Source organism: Gorilla gorilla, chromosome Y (assembly GCF_029281585.2).
Source record: "Gorilla gorilla gorilla isolate KB3781 chromosome Y, NHGRI_mGorGor1-v2.1_pri, whole genome shotgun sequence".
Taxonomy (NCBI): Eukaryota; Metazoa; Chordata; class Mammalia; order Primates; family Hominidae; genus Gorilla; species Gorilla gorilla.
Genome location: NC_073248.2, coordinates 28,028,683 through 28,050,900, shown reverse-complemented (window position 1 = coordinate 28,050,900; position 22,218 = coordinate 28,028,683). Strand labels below are relative to the sequence as shown.

Here is a 22,218-nt window from a genome sequence, read left to right as displayed (position 1 = left end):
CCTATTTTGTTTTTTTATTGGTGCCATCTCTTAAATTGATAATGTTCATCACCCTTTTTTTCCCTTATATTGGTCTGGAATTTCACTTTCATTTTTAAACACTTCATCTTTAATAATGGTTAATTCTAAAATGTTAACATATTTGTATATGTTTAATCAATATCTCTAATTTTCTTCTAGATAACAAGTCATAAAACACTATAAACATCACCTTCATTTTCTGTCTTTCATGCAGTATTTTTCAGTATATTAAATCTGCCTTTTTACATACTCCACAAAATTAAACATTTTATTTACTAGTATGGCTACAAAAAGAAAGAAAGAAAGAAAGACCTAGTATTTGATACCATAACAGGGGGACTGCAGTCAATAATAATTAATTGTACATTTTAAAATAACTAAAACAGGCCAGGCATTGCACGCATTGTGGTTCATGCTTGTAACCCCGCTATTTTGGGAGGCTGAGGTTGGCAGATCAGCTGAGGTCAAGAGTTCAAGACTAGCCTGGCCAACATGGAGAAAACCCATCTCTACTAAAAATACACAAATTAGCCTGGCATGGTGGCAGGTACCTATAATCCCACTTACTTTGGAGGCTGAGGCAGAAGAAATGCTTGAACCAGGGAGACAGAGATTGCAGTGAGCCAAGATTGCACCACTGTACTCCAGCTTGGGTGACAGAGCGAGACTCCATCTCCAAATAAAATAAATAAATGAACAAATAATTGAATTGATTGGCACACAAAAGATAAATATCCGAGGGTTGGATAGACAATTTTGTATGCTATGACTATTACACATTTCGTGCCTGTACCAAAATATCTCTTGTAACACCATAAAATATATGTCCCTACTATGTACCCACAAAAATTAAAAAATAAATTTTTTAAAGTACATTTACTAACATAGTTACTAGTTTCTGGCTTAGTATTGCTTCTTACATCACAACTTACTTTATTTATGCATCCAATTGTCATGGTTTTGAAGCATATTTTCTGGAAATTGTTTTTATTAGGGTCATATTGGCAGCACATGATCTGTATGCCTGGATGTCTAAAAATATTTTCTTGGGTCCTGAATCTTGAATGATATTTAAATGTTTAGATATTTAAATATTTAAATGATATTTAAAGGTTTAGAATTCTTTGTTAATATTTATTTCTATGCAACTTTTTAAAGATACCTATATATTCTGTAGTCTTGCATTTAGTGGAGTTGTGTATATTTTTATTTCTTTATATATAATTTGCCTTTCCACATCAAAGCTTCAGCTCCCTGTTACAATTTAGAGTGTTATTTTATCTTCTAAGCTGACCCTTGGAATTACTCTACCTTGCTTTTGAGGTCAGTGATGGCTTTAACTCCCTGCTCCCCCTCAGTATTCCGTAGTTTTTGCAGCTGCACAGGGATTCCTGCATCAGTCAGACAGGATGTGATACAACACTAGCTTAATTGAGGCCCTGATTTGTGTTTTCTTTTTGTTTAGACTTCATGAACCTTAATTTGTACCTACCTATGCTGTCTGGCTTTTCTTTAGCAGCCAGTGTGTTTAAAAAAAAAAAAAGAAAAAAGAAAAAAGATTTATAAAGCCAAGACAATCTAGGTCACTGCTCTCCAGGAATGCTCTTGAGGAATGTTTAGTGTACTCAGATGCACTAATAATTACATATGTGTTTTTGACACAGTGCAATCATTTCTACCGCAGTGCATAGACAGTGCATTAAGACAGAGAAACATCTGCCTACCAAATACCTGGGGAAGAAAATATGTTTACTTTGAAAGACAGTTGAACTCAGTTACTCAGGGTGTTGTTACTGCAGGAAGTGAGGCCAGTTCGACCTCTGGACAGGTTACTTTTTTGCAAAAGTTCCTTTGGCTTTCTGAGTCTCGGTTTTCTTGCATTGTTACACAGATGGCAACTGTGTGCCCCAAGTGAGCTCCTTCTCATGTTAAAGTAGATAATGCCCTGGAGACATTACCTAACACATAGGAAGGGCTTGCTACAACTTAGCAATTGTGATGTTTCAAGGGAGTGATATTTGGGCTCAGTGCTGCAATATGGACAGCAGTGAGCAAGTGGAGGAAATGGGAGCATGTTGATCCATGGAGATGGACAAGCAGATAGAAATGCACAACAATGTTGGGCATGGTAGGCAGAGATGTGATATCTATATCGTCTATTTGCTTCAGCAATATTTGCTATATTTGCACATTCACATCTTATTTCCTAAAGCCCAGGACAGTCAAGGCTATGAACTGCAAATAATAGCATTATTCTACTGCAAATAATAGCATTATAATATTAATGTTAATATGCATGTTCAGAGTTATTTGCAATTGGCATGGCAATTTTTACATGTCCTGAAAAATAATAAGGGAGTGACATTTGTGTTGGAGAGGTTAGATTATATTCAAGGGAAAAAACTTAAGACAAAACAATTCAAATGTTCACTCTTGTGTGTACACACACACACACACACACACACACCCCTTTACAGAAATGGTCCAAGGTAAGGAGCACAGTTTCTCATAGAAGAGAAATAAAAATACACTCTTATATCTTCATGATAATTACTTTTCCAGATGTGTCCTGGCTGGAACCAATCTCTGTGGGATGAATAGTTTCCTTGAGCACAATAAAAATTGTAATTTCTTAAAACTTTCCTCATATTATTTATTTTTTAATGTGACAAATAAAAATTATAAAACTATTTAGGGTGTACTATGTGATCTGAAGAATTTTAAAGGATCTAGCTGGTGCTTTAATTCTTTAAGAAACTGAAAATCATGTACATCTCAAAATATGATTTTTATACTAAGGGATGAAGAGGAGTTGGCATATGAAATGTGCGTTTAGGGATTCTTCCATAACGTTGTGTTTTAAAGGTGGTGCTGCTGGGCATGGTGGCTCATGCCTCTAATCCCAGGACTTTGGAAGGCCAAGGTGAGCAGATCACGGGGTCAGGAGGTGGAGACCATCTTGGTCAACACAGTGAAGCCCCATCTCTACTAAAATACAAAAAATTAGCCGGGCATGGTGGCCCACACCTGTAGTCCCAGCTACTAGGGAGGCTGAGGCAGGGGAATCACTTGAACCCAGGGGGTGGAGGTTGCAGTGAGCCGAGGTCATGCCACTGCATGCCAGCCTGGTGACAGAGCAAGACTCCATATCAAAAATTAAACTAAACTAAACTAAACTAAACTAAACTAAACTAAACTAGTAAAGTAAAATAAAATAATTGTGGTGCTGTTTGCTGGGGCACTTCAAACTGAGGCTTATTCTTATAATTAAATGTCTAGGATGGTGCTTTTTAAGACCTCTTTGAAATATGTATTCATTTCAAGCTAATTAACATGCATTACATTATATACTTTTCATTTATTTAATGTGAGAACACTTAAATCTATTATTGTAGCCATTTTCAAGAGTACAATACGTTGTTATTAGATATAACATTGTATCAGGTAGTGTTAGACCCTTAACATAGTGTGATGCCACTATGTTGTACAATAGATTTCTTTGAGTTATTCTTCCTGTTTAACTAAAAGTTTGTATTTTTGACCAATGTCTCTCCAGGCCACCAACCACTTCCAACCCCTGTTAACCACCCCTTTACTGTATGCTTCTGTAAGTTTGACTGCTTTTATTTCTAGGTATAAATGAGATTACGTAGTATCTGTCTTTGTGTGCCTGGCTTATTTGACTTAACATAATATTTTCTGGGTCCATCTATGTTGCTGCAAAAATCGGATTTCATTCTTTTTGGGGCTGAGTAGTATGCCATTGCAGATGCATAACATAATTTCTTTATTAATTCATCCATTTATGGACACTTAGGTGGATTCCGTATCTTGGCTATTATGAATAGTGCTGCAATAAACATGGGATTGTACCTAGGTATTTTTCGAAGAGTAAAATATCAATTAAAGCTATTTATCAAATATTAAAACTGAGATGATTTAATTGCTTAAGTAAAAATTGGATGGGTTTCTGGAAAGATGGTGGTGGTAGTAACTGCATAGTGTTTATCTATTGCCAAATTCCCACCCAAAAACAGACAGAGCAACTAGAAATCAAACCCCCTAATTCATGGACAATATGGCCAGCAAACTAGATGCCAGAGTATCCCAGAACAACAAACACATTGGAGTCATTCTATGCCACCAGCATCCCCTTTGTATGAAGTCAGCTGTCAGCTGTCTCTGTGAAAAAATTTAGGTGGTGCTTTAGTTCTTTAAGAATTTAAAAATCACATACATATCAAAATATGATTTTTATATTAAGGGATGAAGAGGAAGAGTTGGTATATGAAATGGGTGCTTATTTGACATTTCTATAATTGTTGTGTCTGAAAAGTTGTGCTGGTTGCTGGGGCACTTCAAGATCCATTCTTATCATAAAATATCTGGGATGATGCTGTTTTACATCTCTTTGATGCTTTTCATATTACACCCAGCTCTGAAAACACCTAGCTTTTAGCCATATAATTATATATAATTATTATATATGATATAATTTTAAAATATATATATTTTAATTATAGTATAATTAAAATATATATATTTATAAATAAATATATAAATAAATATATAAATATATAATTATATATAAAATATATAATTATATAAAATATATAATTATACTTATATAAAATTATATATAAATTATATATAATTATATTTTTATATATTATATTATATATTTATTATATATAAAATATATAATTATAATTATATAAAATTTATAATTATACTTATATAAAATATATAATTATATAAAATATATAATTATATAAAATATATAATTATATAAAATATATAATTATATAAAATATATAATTATAATTATATAAAATATATAAGTATAATTATATACAATATATAAGTATAATTATATAAAATATATAATTATATAAAATATATAGTATATAAATATATAATTATATAAAATATATAATTATAAAAATATATTTATATAAAATATATAAAAATATATATAATATATATAGAATTATATGAATATATATATAAAACACACACACATATAAAATGTGTGTGTGCATGTGTGTCTGAGTGTGTATAAACACACACTATATACATCTCATATATTCAGATTTTAACTGTAAGTCTATGCCGCTATACATCTAAGAAAACATGTATGATGTGTCCCATTGGGCTAATTTATATAAAGCAATCATAAAATACATAAGCAGAACCAGTCTGTTTTCTTTAAGAGGGATCTCATAGATATATTCCACAGAATAAAGATCTAACACTCTTAAATGATAAATTGCTAGGTACTCCTAAGGAATTAATATAAAATGAACCAGAATTTATTTTTGACAGTTTTTTTTTGTAGAGTCATTACTCTATCTAAAATAAAAATATTTGCTCTGATGTTGAAGTGTTTATGAAGAACCTCCATGTATCCATGTACCTTCTTATTTGCCTACACAATCTTACGACCCATCCCTAACAAATTAGGAGGCATATTAGCTCTTGTATTCTCTATTCTCACTCTGGCAGTTATGCCCATGCTTCACACATCTAAACAACAAAGAGTGATATTCCAACCATTAAGTCAGGGCCTATTCTGAATTCTGGGTGCATCCAATGACAAACTCTACCAGTAATAAGCAGAAGAACCCACACAGACATTTGCTCTGTAACTATGATTTTTTTTGCATTGGCTTAACTAATTGGAGAGACCAATTTCTGAAACTTTTAAAGAGTAATAAGAAAAGTATACTGCGCAGTAAAATTCATTTACCTGACTTACCTATTCGTGAATTAAAGTAACTATTTTAGTGGAAAACTGGTCACCTGATACAATAAATTGTGACCTAATATTTTTATTAGGTATGGCCTCTGGTGTTTTCTTAGTCCCTTTGGGTTGCTATAGCAAAATACCAAAGATACTCGACAGGTAATAAACAACATAAATTTATTGCCCACAATTCTGGAGACTGGAAGTCCAATATCAAGATGCGGCAGCTTCAATGTCTGGTGGGGACCCACTTCCTCATTCATAGACAGAGCCTTCCTGCTGTGTCCTCACACTGTGGAAGGAGCAAGGGAGCTCTCTGGAATCCTTTTTGTAGGAGTGCTCATCCCATTCATGAGGCTCCACTCTCATGACCTCATCACCTCCCAGAGGCTCCACCTGGAACTACAATTACATTGAGGTTTAGTATTTCAACATATACATTTCAGAGGACACATTTGGAGTTAGATTTCCACATATGAATTTGGCTAATGAACAAGAATTCTGCCTATAATTGGTCATAAGCAGACAAGTATTTTCAACTCATCAAAACAAACATAGATATTGGTTTAAACGTATAGATAGGCCAGATGTGGTGGCTCAGGATTATGCCTGTAATCCCAGCACTTCGGGAGGCCCAGGTGGGCAGATCACCTGAGGTCAGGAGTTTGAGACGAGCCTAACCGTCATGGAGAAAACACGTCTCTACTAAAAATACAATAACAACAACAACAAAATTAGCTGAGTGAGGTGGTGCATGCCTGTAATCCCAGCTACTCAGAAGGCTGAGGCAGGATAAGCACTTGAACCCAGGAGGAGAAGGTTGTGGTGAGTCGAGATTGTGCCATTGCACTGCAGTCTGGGCAACAAGAGTGAAACTCCATCTCAAAAATAAACAAACAAACAAACAAGTAAAATCTAGATAACCGCTGGATTTCAGAAAGTGCTAGAATCAAGACATGGCAGGAGATCAAAGAATGATTCTCAGCCTCATGCCTATGACTTCCTGATTCTTTACTATTTTTCATCCTTTTTCTAGAAAATGTGACAGAATGTGCACCTCCACAGCTCCTGGAGCAATGAGTTCTGCCTCCCTCCACCATTGGAAAAAGTCATTTGATGTGCCCAAGTTGTTCCACTCTTAGCTGGCTAAGGCTAGAGGAGAGGGTCAGACGTCAGGCATGGAGACTTAAGAACTGCACTTGAAAACAGGGCTGCGTTTCTCAGAGAAGAAGGAAATGCAAAATTGCAGAATGCTATTGACTGAATGTTAGCGTCTCCTAAAAATTCATGGTGAAGAGCTAACTGCCAAGGTGATGGTATTTACAGATGGGGCTTTTGGTCAGTGATTAAATTTAGATGAGACTATAAAGATAGAGTTCCCATGATGGGACCAGTGTCCTTATAAACAGCAGAAGAGACCAGAGCTCCCTCTCCCTTTCCCTCTCCACTATGTGATGACAAAACAAGAAGATGACTATCTGAAACCTGGGAAGACAGCCCCTACCAGGGACGAAATCTATCAGAACCTTGATCTTTGACTTGATAGTATCCACCAAAACTAACAAAAATAACTCTCTCTCTCTCCCCTACCCCTTTCTTTTTAGAGATAAGGTCTTGCTCTGCTGCCCAGGCTAGAGTGCAGTGGCATGCATGACCTTGGCTCACTGCAAACTCCAACTCTGGTCCCAAGCCATCCTCTCACTTTAGCCTCCCAAGTAGCTAGAACTACAGGTATGTGTGACTATGCCCAGCTAATTTTTAAAAAAATTATAGAAATGGGATCTTTCTATGTTACCCAGACTTGTCCTGTATGCCTAGCCTCAAGCAATCCTGCCTTAGCCTCCCAAAGTGCTGCGATTTATAAGCGTAAGCCACTATGCCCAGCTAAACCTCTTTTGGAAGAAGCCCAGTCTATGGCATTTTGTTCAAGCACCCTCAGCACTCTGAGACATAAATGAGGCAGACACCCTTTCCTGCTAAACTGAACCTATTCCATTGCCTCCTGCAAGTCATAAGAGAAGGGTATGTGTTGGGCATTTCCATATATGCTCCAGAGGAATTTGCTAATGATAACCCCGTCATAGGTGCAAATAATCTGTCTCCTGTTCCTCTGTTTGACTTCAAACTTCCTCCAAACATTAACTTCTTTGTATTTCCTAGAGGTGCTGGTGATATTGACTCCTATTTCACTCAAATAGGATTTTCAGTTAAAGAATAGATATCTTCCTCATCATCACTGTGATGGTCAGCTTTATGTGCCCATGAGGCTAGGCTACGGGTCTAGCTTTCTAATTAAATATAAATTTAGAGGTTGACATGAAGTCATTTGCTAGATGTGATGAAGCCCCTTGTTTGTTGATGTAAAGTAATGGAGATTATTCTATGTAATCTTGGTGGGTCTGACTCTGTTAGGCAAAAGGCATTAAGAATAGAGGTGCAGCTTCCCTGGCTGGAGAAGATTCTGCTCATGGACAGGAGCTTCCACTCACTTCTGAGAATTCCAGCTAGCGTTTCTTGCCTTATAGATTTCAGGAATGCCTCATCAGCTCCATGATCACATAGCCAATTCCTGTGTCTTCTTTTCTATCTCCCATTTCCCTTGCTGGTTTACCTGAACTGACACATTCAGGTTTTCATAAAATTTACTGAGAAAGTCTTACTGTCTTGCAGCTTCCTTGTAGAACTGTAACTTCCCCAAAACCACAACCTTGCAGCTCCATTTTTTTAAAGTAAATGTCCCTTTTTCATACTTTGTTCTTGTGGGAGGATACATTGAGATGTGAAACATTGTGTTTCAAAATGAATGGGTGATATGATTTGACTATGTCCCCAGCCAAAACTCATTTTGAATTGCAGCTGACATAATCCCTACCTGTTGTAGGAGGGACCCAGTAGTATATAATTGAATCATGGGGGAGGTTTCCCATTCTTATGGTAGTGAATAAGTCACAAAATATCTGATGGTTTGATAAGGGGTTCCCCTTTCTTTTGGCTCTCTCTCTCTCGACTGCCACCATGTAAAACATGCCTTTGGTCCTTCTTTGCCTCCTGCCATGATTGTAAGGTGTCCCTAGCCATGTGAAACTGTGAGTCCATTAACTTACATTTGTTTTTTGTTCTTTGTTTTTTGAGACAGATTCTAGCTCTGTCGCCCAGGCTGGAGGGCAGTTGCGTGATCTCGGCTCACTGAAAGCTCCACCTCCCTGGTTCACACCATTCTCCTGCCTCAGCCTCCCAAGTAGCCAGGACTACAGGTGCCTACCACTGCGCCCAGCTAATTTGTTGTATTTTTGGTAGAGATGGGGTTTCACCATGTTAGCCAGGATGGTCTCGGTCTCCTGACCTCATGATCCACCCGCCTCAACCTCCCAAAGTCCTGGGATTACAGGTGTGAGCCACCACACCCAGCCACCTCTTTTTCTTTAAAAATTACCTAGTATGTCCTTATAGCAGCATGAGAATAGACTAATACAAGGGGAAATCCTGAAAATAATGAAATTTCAATGGACTTATCCACAACTCATGATGCCCAGTGGTATCATTCAAAGACCTAACAAGGTGGGTTCTGGACAGATGCTGGACACAGGATCTTAGCTTTTATATGTGAGATCTGAGATTGGATATAAAAGACCTCAGAGGCAAGTGACAGGCTAGGCCTTAAGTTAGTCATAAGTACACAGCTATTCATTTATCATTCTGCATTCTGCTGTGCATTGCAGCAGATTGAATGCTAGCTCCCAAAAAATATGCCTGTGTCCTAACACTGGCAACCTGTAAATAAAATTTGATTTAGAATAAGGGTGTTTGCAGATATAATTATACAAATAATCTTGCAATAAGATTATCCTGAATTAATGTAGACCCTAACTCCAGTGACTGATGTCCTTATAAGAGACAGCAGAGGAGACACACACAGACGAGAAGGCCATGTGAGATGGAGACAGAGAATGGAGTGATGTGTCCACAAGCTCAGGGACTCCTGGAGCTACTAGGAGCAGGGAGAGGGGTGAAGGATATTCCCCTAGAGTCTTCAGAGAATGGATGTCTCTAAGTTACTTTGATCTCAGACTTCTGGTCTTCAGGACTGGGAGAAAATTTATTTCTGTTGTTTCAAGCTCCTGATTTGTTGTACTTTTCTTATTACCGTCATATACACATAGCTTATGTTCTTTTACCTCCACATCAAGTTAAAAAAGAAGAAACAGTAAGCCTGAAGTTACAACTACATGATAATTTCTCACTGGTTTTCCAAGTGGTACACTCAAGAAACCCAGGATGTTTCTTGGAGAACCCTCCACAACTTTCTTCATTCTAACTTGATTCTCCTCCCTGTCTACTATGTTAAATGCATTTTCTGAGGGCAAGATGAAGATGGGTCCTTTTCTGAGGCCTCCCCAGATCTTCTATTAGAAAAAATAATTGTAATTGGACCAGAGTTTCTTGGGACTTTTCATGTGTCTAAGTTTCAACTAATTTTGAATAAACATTACAATTTACAATTTTTAATTGAATGGGGCAGTGTCCTCTAATTAGCTCCAAAGTTTCATCTGTGACTTTAGAATATCACTTAACCCTGATGACCCTTGATTTCTTCATCTGTAAAATGCACTTCACAAGAACTCACCTCATTTGATTTGGAGATTTAAAGAGTAGCTGTAGGGCATGTTGTACAACTTTTAGAAACTTTCTGAAATGTTAGCTGCATTTCATTATTTAACCCTCCACTTCCATCTTCCAATTATCTCTTTGGAACATGCTGTGGCTGTCAAAAAAAAAAATCTTTCTAAACTGTGGTTTACCGTTATTACCATGGGGTAATAAATACTCAACAGAAATTTCTAGCCAGTACCAATTCTCAACATGTTCTTTCCTGTGAACAAATATCCTGAAATGTCATTGGGAAGGACAAAATTCACTTTATCTTAACCTGATAAGCATATATGTCTTTAGCAATGGGAGTTATTTTCTTTTCTTTTTCTTTTACTTTTTTTTTCTTTCTTTTGAGACAAGATCTTGCTGTTTCACCCAGTCTGCAGTACAGTGGCATGATCATGGCTCACTGCAAGCCTGCATCTCCTGGGCTCAAGAGATCCTCCCATCCCAGCCTCCCAAGTCACTGGGACTATAGGTGAACACCACCATGACCAACTAATTTTTGTATTTTTTTGTAGTGGTGGGATTTTGCCATGTTTCCCAGGCTGGTCTTGAACTCTTAAGTTCAAGTGATCTGCCTACCTCAGCCTCCCAAAGTGCTGGGATTACAGGGTGTGAGCTACTGCACCTGGCCAGAGTTATTCTTGAATTGTGAACCATAGTAACAGACAGAAAATAATCTTAAATGTCAATAATTTTCAGTGATATTTCTGGAATTCATGGATCTTTCTGTTAGAACTGCATGCTTTATTCTGTCTAAAGCAATAAAGTTCTTTAAATCTAAATATGTTCATAAACACTCATGGGTAGTTAGAGATACGATAATTCCTAAAAAGCCTGCATGGCAAAGATGCACACAATGTCAATATGGAACAGACATAGAACATAATTGAACCAATCCTATTAGTACTCAATTTAGCAAGGTTGCATTTTTTAGAACTAAACTTTTCATAGTTGCAGGCAGAGTGATGAAAGATGTTGGCAGACAGCCTCTTCATATAGACATCAGGAAGTGAATAAACCAGCATGAATTGATACATAATTTAAGAGAAGGTAAAGGACATAGTCAGTATGCAACAAATTGCTGAAACCAAAAAACATCCTGCACATGCTTGGAGCAAGAAGGGTTGCTTTTGACTGTTTCTCTATCTCAGCACTGATAGGTAGATAATCCCAAGGCCTCCTGGTGTTATATTTGAACAACAGAGTTACATGCTTTCTTGCAAAGTGTCAGACTATCCATGAGTTATTTTATATTACTCAAACAAAAGTCCATGGTAACACACCACTTCTAAACTGTTAAGAAGAGGGCTTCAACCACATCTTCTAGGTTGATGAATTAAATGGAGTAGGGAGAAGATAAGAGATTTTCAACTATGCTTTTAAAAAAATTGCTGTAGATACCTTTTTAAACTTTATGCAGTCTGAATTTTGTCAAGATCTGACAAAAACAAACTTGAGAGCAAAAATTTTCATGCACACAATAAATAAGCAAAGTAAAAAACCCTCTAAGCCCAACTTTCTCATTACATAGGGAAATGTGTCTCTTCGTTAGAAATCTCCATCTTAGAAAGCTGAGCTCTGCACTGCCCTAACATAAGGGATACTTACTGTGGTTATCCAAGTCTCAGAACTTGAGCCTTCTTACCATTTATTGTCTGTTTGCAGCCCAAGATAAACTTTTCTTCCCCAGAGACAATGTTATGTGCTGAGAGACTACAGGTCAGGCAGAGTTCCTAGCAAATCGTCTGCTTTTTTTCCTTTCTATTTTATTTTCATTTATTTCTATTTTACAAAGTATACCACTCTGACAGTCTACTGTATGCATGTGTCATCCCCTAAGCTGTGTTGGTTGAATCAAAAGGATAAAATTGACTTATTATTTAAGGGAAAAAAATGCATGAATTGATGAAACACATGGATTGAATTGATGAAACACATGCCATTGTTTGGCATTCTACACTTTGCAGACCTTGGCATATCTCTTGGTAGGTAGCTGGACCTTAAATACTCAACCAGACTTTTTGGAAAACAAAGTTCACAGAATATATACCTGTTCTGCTCCAGTCTTTTCTATTTGGAGAACAGCATTTCTATAGTTTTTAAACATAGAACAATGATTTTTAATTTTTCTAGCTTCCAAAAGAGGAAACAGAGCAAACTCTGGCTGCAGAGAACCCAAGTATAGGCAGCCAATATGGAAAGAATTTTGGCAATCGTTGATAGTTCACCTGTTAATGATTTCCTTTGCTCTTGCAAATCTGAGTGTTGTCTAAGGTAATTTTAAAATGCACAAAATTGTGATTACACTATGCGAAACCAAACACCATTGTGTATTAGAATTCAACTTTGTGGCAGACGAGTCATTCAATGTATGCCAGAAAAAAATTCACGTCGCCAAGGGAGAGCGAGAAGGAAAGAAGAAGAGAGAGTGGGAAAAAGAAAGGAAAGAAGGAAGGTGGGAGAGAGGAAGAAAGGAAACAAAGACAAAAAATTGTTTAAATAGACAAAGTAATATCCAGCAGGAGTGAAGTAATCTTAGGTTTGATATTGAAAATTAAAATTCAAGTGCTATGGCAGCATCCTAGCTAGTAGAAATGCCCCCAAATAGAGGAAGAGTCTGAAATTAATAGATTTCTGTGTGCATTCAACCCCACTTATTCAACCCCACTTAGGTATGTGATCATGACTGGCTTCTATTGAGGATGGCTGATTATATCTTCACTTTTTCAGCATGTCTGGGGGGATATCCTGAAAAATAAGAAGATACAGAAATAAGAAGATCTATAGTAAAAATAGCACATTTAAAAAAAGCACATTTTTGCTTTTATTTTATTTCTCACCTTGCTACACATGTTCATCATTTTTTTAGAGCCCAGTCTGTATATTTTGAAGTCTTCCTTTCTCATTTCTAAATTTGTATCTCTCATCTCAGCTTGAGAGGTGACAGTGTGCTGGCAGCCCTCGCAGCCCTTGATGGCTCTCCGCACCTCCTTGGCCGCGCTTGAGTCCTTCAGCCCTTTTGAGTCATTCAGCCCACCGCTGCCCTGTGGGAGCCCCTTTCTAGGCTGGCCAAGGAGGGAGCCAGCTCCCTCAGATTGCTGGGAGGTGTGGAGGGAGAGGCGTCGGCGGGAATCCGGGTGCCGCATGGCGCTTGCGGGCCAGCGGGAGTTCTGGGTGGGCGTGGGCTCTGCTGGCCCTGCCCTGGCAGTGGCAGGCCCACCCGCAAGCACCAGGCAGTGAGGGGCTTAGCACCTGGGCCAGCAGCTGCTGTGCTCGATTTCTTGCGGGGCCTTAGCTGCCTCCCCACAGGGCAGAGCTTGGGACCTGCAGCCTCCCATGCCTGAGCCTCCTTCCATCCCAACGTGGGCTCCTGCATGGCCCCAGCCTCCCTGATGAGCCCTCCTCCTGCTCCAGGGCCACAGGTCGCATAGACTGCTCAAGGGCTGAGGAGTGCCTAGGAACCGCAGAGGGACTGGCAGGCAGCTCCATCTGCTGGTGGGTGCAGGACCCAGCGGGTGAAGCCAGCTGGGCTCCTGAGTCTAGTGGGGACTTGGAGAATCTTTATGTCTAGCTAAGGGATTATAAATACACCAATCAGCCCTCTGTAGCTAACTCAAGGTTTGTAAACACACCAATCAGCACCCTGTGGCTAGCTCAGGGTTTGTGAATGCACCAATCAGCACTCTGTATCTAGCTTAAGGTTTGTAAATGCACCAATCAGCACTTTGTATCTAGCTCAGGGGTTTGTAAACACACCAATTGACACTCTGTATCTGGCTAATCTAGTGGGGAGGTGGAGAAATTTTGTGTCTATCTCAGGGATTGTAAAGGCACCAATCAGCACCCTGTCAAAATGGACCAATCAGCTCTCTGTAAAACAGACCAATCGGCTCTCTGTAAAATGGACCAATCAGCAGGATGTGGGTGGGGCCAGATAAGAATAAAATCAGGCTGCGGAGCCAGCAGTGGCAACCTGCTCAGGTGTTCTTCCACACTGTGGGAGCTTTGTTCTTTTGCTTTTTGCAGTAAATCCTGCTGCTGCTCACTCTTTGGGTCCACATCGCCTTTATGAGCTGTAGCACTCACTGCGAAGGTCTGCAGCTTCACTCCTGAAGCCAGCGAGACTACGAACCCACCGGGAGGAATGAACAACTCCAGATGTGCCACCTTAAGAGCTGTAACACTCACCACGAAGGTCTGCAGCTTCGTTCCTGAGCCAGCGAGACCAGGAACCCACTAGAAGGAAGAAACTCCGAACACATCCAAACATCAGAAGGAACAAACTCTAGACATACCACCTTTAAGAACTGTAACACTCAATCACGAGGGTCCGTGGCTTCTTTCTTGAAGTCGGTGAGACCAAGAACCCACCAGTTCCTCACACAAGCTCACCACTTGTGATGTCCAAAACACTTTGTTATGAAACTGTAATTTTCAACTTGCTTACATTGGTAAAACAAACTAATGAATTCTTGTTGAAATGAGTTGGATACTTATATAGGAATTTTTATTAGGAGGTTTTATAACAATATCTACAAATCACTGTTATTATGGGTTATTTACTGATGTCAGAAATAACTCTATAATCTGGAAGTGGATCTTCTAACAATCCATTCCAGTGATGCTGAGTGTCATGTTTTACTTCTAGGTAATATGTCTCATTGGAATACATTTTGTTTGCTCTATGAATATAAAATGTGGGGCTCTTGTGCAAGAGAATGAAATTTTGAACTTCACAGACCAAGTTTAATTCTGATTCTGTAGATGGTAACACTGTTAACAGTAATTCTCTGAGCTTCAGTTGCTCCATCTGTAAGGAAGGGGATCATGCTAGGCATCTCATAGAAATCATGTGAAAGTGGCAAGGCACGGTGGCTGATGCCTGTAATCCCAGCCCTTTGGGAGGCCAATACAGGCAGATCACCTGAGGTTAGGGGTTGGAGACCAATCTGGCCAAAATGGTGAAAACCTCTGTCTACAAAAAAATAAAAAAAAATTAGCTGGGTGTGGTGACACACACCTGTATTTCCAGCTAACTGGGATGCTGAGGCAGAAGAATTGCTGAACCCCGGATGTGGAGGATGTAGTGAGCTGAGACTGTGCCATGGAACTCCAACCCGGGAGACAGAGTGAGACTCTGCATAAAAAAAAAAAAAAAATGTGAATGTCTCATTTTCCTGCCGCCTCTAGAGAGCTAGCTATTATCATTTGGCATATGTATAAATACCTACAGACAACATGTGGACAGTTGGATGCGTTTCGTTGATAATATTATATGGTACTTATATAGTATATAATGTAGGTTTGGTGTGCATCACAGTACATAGAGATCAGTAATATAATTCTGTGTGTCTTTCTTTATAAATGATCATACCTATACAATGGCTTGTTTAGCCATCTCCCTGCTAACGGATTTGAGGTTGTCTATAATATTTTGTTTTATACACAAAGCCCTAATATAAGGTTAATTAACCTTTTAAAAAAATTCAATTACTCCTTAGTGGTAAATAGAAAAGCAATTGACTATTCACATTAACTTTGTATTCTGTGATTTTCCTATAATCAGTTATTCCAGGAGTTTTTGCTGTCGTTGTTAATTCTTTGGGATTTTCCATACAGATGATCATATTATCTACAAAGAAAAAGACAATTTTATATCTTCTTTACTAGTCTATATAATTTTTATTTCCTTTTCTTGTCTTGTTACATAATCTAGAAACTCCATCACACTTTGAACTATGAATAGTGAGAGGAGACATCTGTGTCTTTTTCTTGGTCTGAGGGAGAAAATATTCAATTTCTCCTGATTAAGCAGGATATTAGCATTAAGATGTGTGGAGCTATTCTTCATAAAATCAAGGCATTGAGGACTCTACTTCTAACTTGCTCATAGTCTTTGTTTTCCATGAATTGGTGTTAAATTTTATCAAATGCTTTTTCTGGCTCAGTTTGTATAATCTGATGACTTTTCTTCTTTAGCTTGCTGCTTACATTAATTAATTTGTAAATGTGAACCAGGCTTGCATAGACAGGATACACCTCACTTTGTCATTGTGTATATATATTTTCACATATGGTAGAAATCTATTTGCTAATATTTATGGTAATAATTTTTGCATCTATGTTTATAAGAGACATTGGCCTGTAGTTTTTCTTTTGTGCAATGTCTTTATCTGTTTATCATGTAGAATTCTATTTTCTATTACTTATGTTAAGAATTTTTGCATTTATGTTTATGAGAGACATTGGCCTGTAGTTTTTCTTTTGTGCAATGTCTTTATCTGGTTTTGGTATTAGGCTCATACTTGCCACATAGCAAGAGACAAAAAGGGTTCCCTTTACTCTTATTTCATGGAAAATATTTAGAAAATTGGGATTGTTTATGAGCTGGATTGCTACCCTGCAGTTTCCATATATTAAAGTTCTGACACAAAGTACCTCAGAATGTGACCTTACTTGAAGATAAAGCCCTTAAAGAGGCCATAAGTTAAAAAGAGGCCATTAGGATGGGGCCCTTATCCTGCATGACTGGTATCCTAATAAACAGACACCAGGTGGTTTGCACATAGAGAAAAGATGATGTGAGGACACAGGGAGAAGACAGCCATTTACAAGAATGGAGAGAGTTCTCAGAAGAAACCAAACCTGTAGACACCTTAATCTTAGACTTCTAGTGTTCAGAATTGTGAAAAAATAAAATTATGTTATTTAAGCCACACATCTTGTGGTATTTCATATGGCAGCCAAGCAGACTACTGCATATTTATTCTTTAGAAGTTCTGTAGAATTCTGTAGTTAAATTAGGTGACTCTGGTAGATTTTTGGAAAAGACATTAATTAGCAATTCATTTTCTTTATAGCTATAAGCCTATTCAAATTATCTGTTTGTCTTTGTATGAGTTCTGACAGTGGTGTCTTTCAGGAATTTTGTTCTATTCATTGAAATTATCAAATTTGTGGGCATAAAGTTATTTATAATTTTTTATTACATTTTCATGTCCATGGGATCATTCATGATAAACCCTCTTTCATTTGTGATATTACCAAAGTGTGCCTTTTCTCTTTTTGCTTGGGTAGTATACATAGAAGTTTTTTATTTGTATTGATTTTTTAAAATTACTTCTTTTTTGGCTGCTGATTTTTTCTGTGGGCTGTTTTCAAATTTATTTTTCTCTGCTCTGATTTCTTTCTTTTCTCCTACTTGCTTTGAATTTAAATGTATCTCTTTTTCTGTACTTTACTAAGATAGAAACTTAGATTATTGATTTTAGATTTTTTCCTCTAATATATGTGTTTATTGGTTTAAAATTTCATTTCCACTCTGTATGTTTCGGTAAGTTATATTTTTATTTTCATTGAATTCAAAATATTTAAAACATTTTCTTCATTACACTTTTTCTTTGGCCCATGTGTTTTTCAAGAGAGTGTTATTTTATTTTCGGATATTTTAGGAATCTCCAACTACCTTTGTTATTGATGTCTAGTTTAGTTCTATTGTGGTTTGAGAATATACTTTGTTTTGTTACAGTCTCACCAATATGCCACAGTGTAGTAGTCTCATTGTTTCAGGTATCATCCAAAATTCTTTATCTTACGGCCAAGAAAATTAAGGCATGTGGACACAAATGGTGAGGCTGGAGTGCAAGTTTAGTAAGCAAAAGAAGAAAGCTCTCCACAGTGGAGAGTAGGCCTGAAAGAGGATAGCCAAGTATGAAGCTGAGTCTGGGGTTTTGATGGACTGGGAAGGGGAGGAATGTGCTGACCGGGCTGCAGACTCTATTCAAGAAAGCAGCACTTAGAAAGACGTATGAGAGCATAAAGGACCAATTGGAGACAGAGGTGAAGGCTTGGCCCAGAATCTTGTCCTGGGAACAATCAGCAACTAAAGTGACGATTCACCCTATGTAAATGTAGACTTAGCCTACAGCCAGTTACAGAAATGTAAGCATATGTAAAATAGGTGAAAAGTAAGATACTAAGGCCTGCCCAGGAGAGAGAAATTTGTCCAAAAAGGAGTGGAATTTGTTCATCTGGGTTCATAAAGTAAACATTTCTATTCAAGGCATGGGCTCTTTCTTATCTAGGGCCTGCAGTTTGATTTTCAGGCTGTTCTTTGTTTGAAGAAATTTTACCAAGAACCTACCCTAACTGCATGTGTGACCAGTTTTTTACTTTCTCCTCTCCTAGTATGATTTCTATTTCTATGAATGTGTTAAGTTGTATTGCCCAGAATATTTTCTGTATTGGTGAGTATTCTATGTGAGCCTGAGAAGAATGTATATTTTGGTTCTGTTGGATGACACATTCTATAAATGCAAGTTAAGTCAAGTTAATTGATAGTGCTGTTTAGTTCAACTACAATTTTTCTGATTTTTTTTTGCTGTTTCCTCTATCAGTTACTGACAGAGGGGATTTTAAATCTATAACTAAAACAGTGGATTAGTCTGTTTCTCCGTTTAGTTCTATCAGTTCTTACCTCATGCAATTTTATACTCCTGTTTTTGGTGAAACGTATTTGGAGTTGATATGTTTTCTTTGAAAATTGTTCCCTTTGTCATTACAGTATGTGCATGTTTATCCTTGATAACTTTCCTCATTCTGAAGTCTGATTTGTATGAAATCATTAAGTACTCCAGATTTGTTTTCATTAGTGTTTAGATGGCATACCTGTCCATCTCTTTATTTTAACATGTCTGTGTTTTTAAATTCAAAATGAGTTTCTTTAGACACGTATAGTGGGTTTTATTTTCCTTTAAATTATAATCACATTATAATCTTAGTCTTTTAATTGATGTACATAAACATGAGTGTTTAAAGTAATATAGTTGAATGAATTTTTAACATGTTGGTAATCATTCAATTTGATACATTTTTTATTTGTTTTTTGCCCATTTTCAGCTTTCTCTGCTTGAGTGTTTTTAAAAATTATTTTTATTTTTTGTATGTACATAGATATATATGTTTCTTGGATATGTGGGATATTTTGAGCAGTTTAAACAATCTTATTTGTCCCTTCTCTTGGCATATATATTAAACTTTAAAACAATGTGGTATTTTCCTGAACATTGCTAATATATCCTTTTAGCTAATACAAGTCACCTGTTGAATACTATGATACTGCTTCCTGGACAATGGAACTGTCTCTCAAGAGTATTCTTAATTCCACCCTCCCATTACTTATGTAATTACTGCTATGTGTTTATTTTTATTTGCATATATGTTATAGTCTCTTAATACTTATAATACTCTTAATACTCATAATTGCTATTATGATTACTTTAAATTTCTATCTGTTTAGTCATAGGCAGAAGATTGAAACTGTACCACTTCCTTACCCCATACACAAAAATCAACTGTAGATGGATTAAAGACTTACATATAAGACCCAAAACTATACAAACTCTGGAAGACAACGTACTCAATACCATCCTAGACATAATAATTGGCAAAGATTTTATGACAAAGATGCCAAAATAAATCTCAACAAAAACAAAAACTGACAACTAGAATCTAATTAAGCTGAAGAGCTTCTGTACAGCAAAAGAATCTGTCAACAAAGCAAACAGACAACTTACAGAATGGGAAGAAATTTTTGCAAAATATGCATATGACAAAGGTCTAATATCCTGCAGCTATAAAGAACTTAGACAAATTTACAAGAAAAACCAAACAACCCCATTAAAAAGTAGGCAGAGACATGAACACATGTTTTTCAAAAGAAGACATACATGTAGCTGGCAAGCATATGAAAAAAAGCTCAATATCACTGATCGTTAGAAAAATGCAAAACAAAACGACAATGAGATACTATCTCACACCAGTCAGAATGGCTATTATTAAAAAGTCAAAAAATAACATATGCTGGTCACGTTGCAAAGGAACATTTATACACTGTTGGTGAAACAGTAAATTAATTCAATGACGGTGGAAAGCAGTATGGTGATTCCTCAAAGAGCTAAAAACAGAACTACCATTCCATTTGGCAATCCCATTACAGGGTATATACCCAGAGGAATATAAATCATTCTACCATAAAGATATATGCACACAAATATTCACTGAAGCACTGTAGACAATAGCAAAGACATGGAATCAACCTAAATGCCCACCAATAACAGACTGGATAAAGAAAATGTGGTATATATACACCATGGAATACTATGCAGTCATTAAAACCAATGAGATTATGTCTTTTGTGGGAATGTGGGTGAAGCTGGAGGTTACTGTCCTTAGAAAACTAACACAGGAATAGAAAACCAAATAACACATTTTCTCACTTATAAGCAGGAGCTAAATGATGAGAACACATGGGCACAAGAAAAGAACAACAGGCCCTGAGGCCTACTTCAAATTGGAGGGTGGGAAGAGGAAGAGGAGCAAAATAAATAACTATAGGTTACTAGACTTAGTACCTGGATGATGAAATCATCAATACAACAAATCCCATGACACAAATTTACCTATATAGCAAACCTACACATGTATCCCTAAACCTAAAATAAAAGCTTATAAAAGAAGACTAGGACTTAATTTTTTAACCATCTTTATTCCATCTGTAACACTCTCCCTTTATTGATGGAGATCCCAGCTACTGCATTATATATTCGGCACCATATTTTTCTCCCTATAGGGCCTCTTTTAACATCTCTTGCAGGGCAAGTCTACTGGCATTGAAATTCCTCAGCTTTGTCTGTCTGAAATATATTTTATTTTGCTTCACTTACGAAAGATTATTTAACTTGATCTGGAATTTTAAGTAGGTGTGAACTTTTTCCTTTCCATATTTTTAATATTTCACTTTTCTCTCTTTTTATTTGCATAGTTTCTAATGAGAATTCTGCTGCAATTTATTTCTTATTCCTATTTGGGAGACAGAGAAGGAGAGAGAGAGAGAGAGAGAGAGAGAGAGAGAGAGAGAGAGAGAGAGAGAGAGAGAGAACTCTGGCCTATTTTAATGTTCTGTGTCTGCACAGTTTGCACTTTGATAATAATTTGTCTAAGTTTTTGTTTATTTGCTTGTTTTGCTTCATTTTGGATATTTGATCCTGTTTGTTATTTTCCGAGCTTCTTGTATCTGTAGTTTGGTATCTGTCATTAATTTTAAAACAATCTCAGTCATTATTGCTTCAAAAATTTTTACTGATTCTGTTCTCTTTTCTCTTTCTGATAAAACAATTGTACATTCACTGTACTTTCTGAGATTTTACCTTGTGTCTTGGGTGTTCTGTGTCCTATTTTTGATTTTTATGATTTTCTCCTTTTTTGTATTTCAACTTGAGAAGTTTCTATTGAGTTGTCTTCCAGTTCATTGACTATGTAGTCTCCTAATGAGCCCATCAAAGCCATTCTTCATTCTGGTTACATGTTCTTGATACTTAGTGTTTTCTTTTGATTCTCTAAGGAGTTACATCTCTGCTCTTACATTACCCATCTGTTCTTGCATGTTGCCTACTTTTGCCATTAGAAACACTGACACAGTATCCATAACATTTTAGATTTCCTCTCTGGTAATTTCTTCTGTGGTATATGTGAGTCTGGTTTTATCCTTCAGCCTGTGTTGTTATTATTATTATTATTATTAGTCTTTTAGCACTGTTTACAATTTTTTTCTGATAGCTGAATAAGTTGTATCAGGTGATAGGAATTGAAGTAAATAGTCCTTTAGTGTGAGTATTCAGGTAAATCTGTCCAGTAGTGATGCTGTGTCACTATATTTCTGCTTCTCTCTTATCTGTCTATCTATCTATCTATCTATCTATCTATCTATCTATCTATCTATCTATCTTCTACCTATT

General features: G+C 36.9%; 1 long non-coding RNA gene across 1 annotated transcript; it reads right to left on the bottom strand.

Annotated features, from left to right (window-relative positions):
* Positions 1-5,836: 5,836 nt before the first annotated feature.
* On the bottom strand, positions 5,837-21,285 carry LOC134757955 (uncharacterized). Its single transcript, XR_010132639.1, has 2 exons — positions 10,392-21,285; positions 5,837-6,169 (listed from the first exon to the last, which is right to left on the bottom strand). It is a non-coding gene; the product is annotated as an uncharacterized lncRNA (long non-coding RNA).
* Between the last annotated feature and the right edge of the window lie 933 nt (positions 21,286-22,218).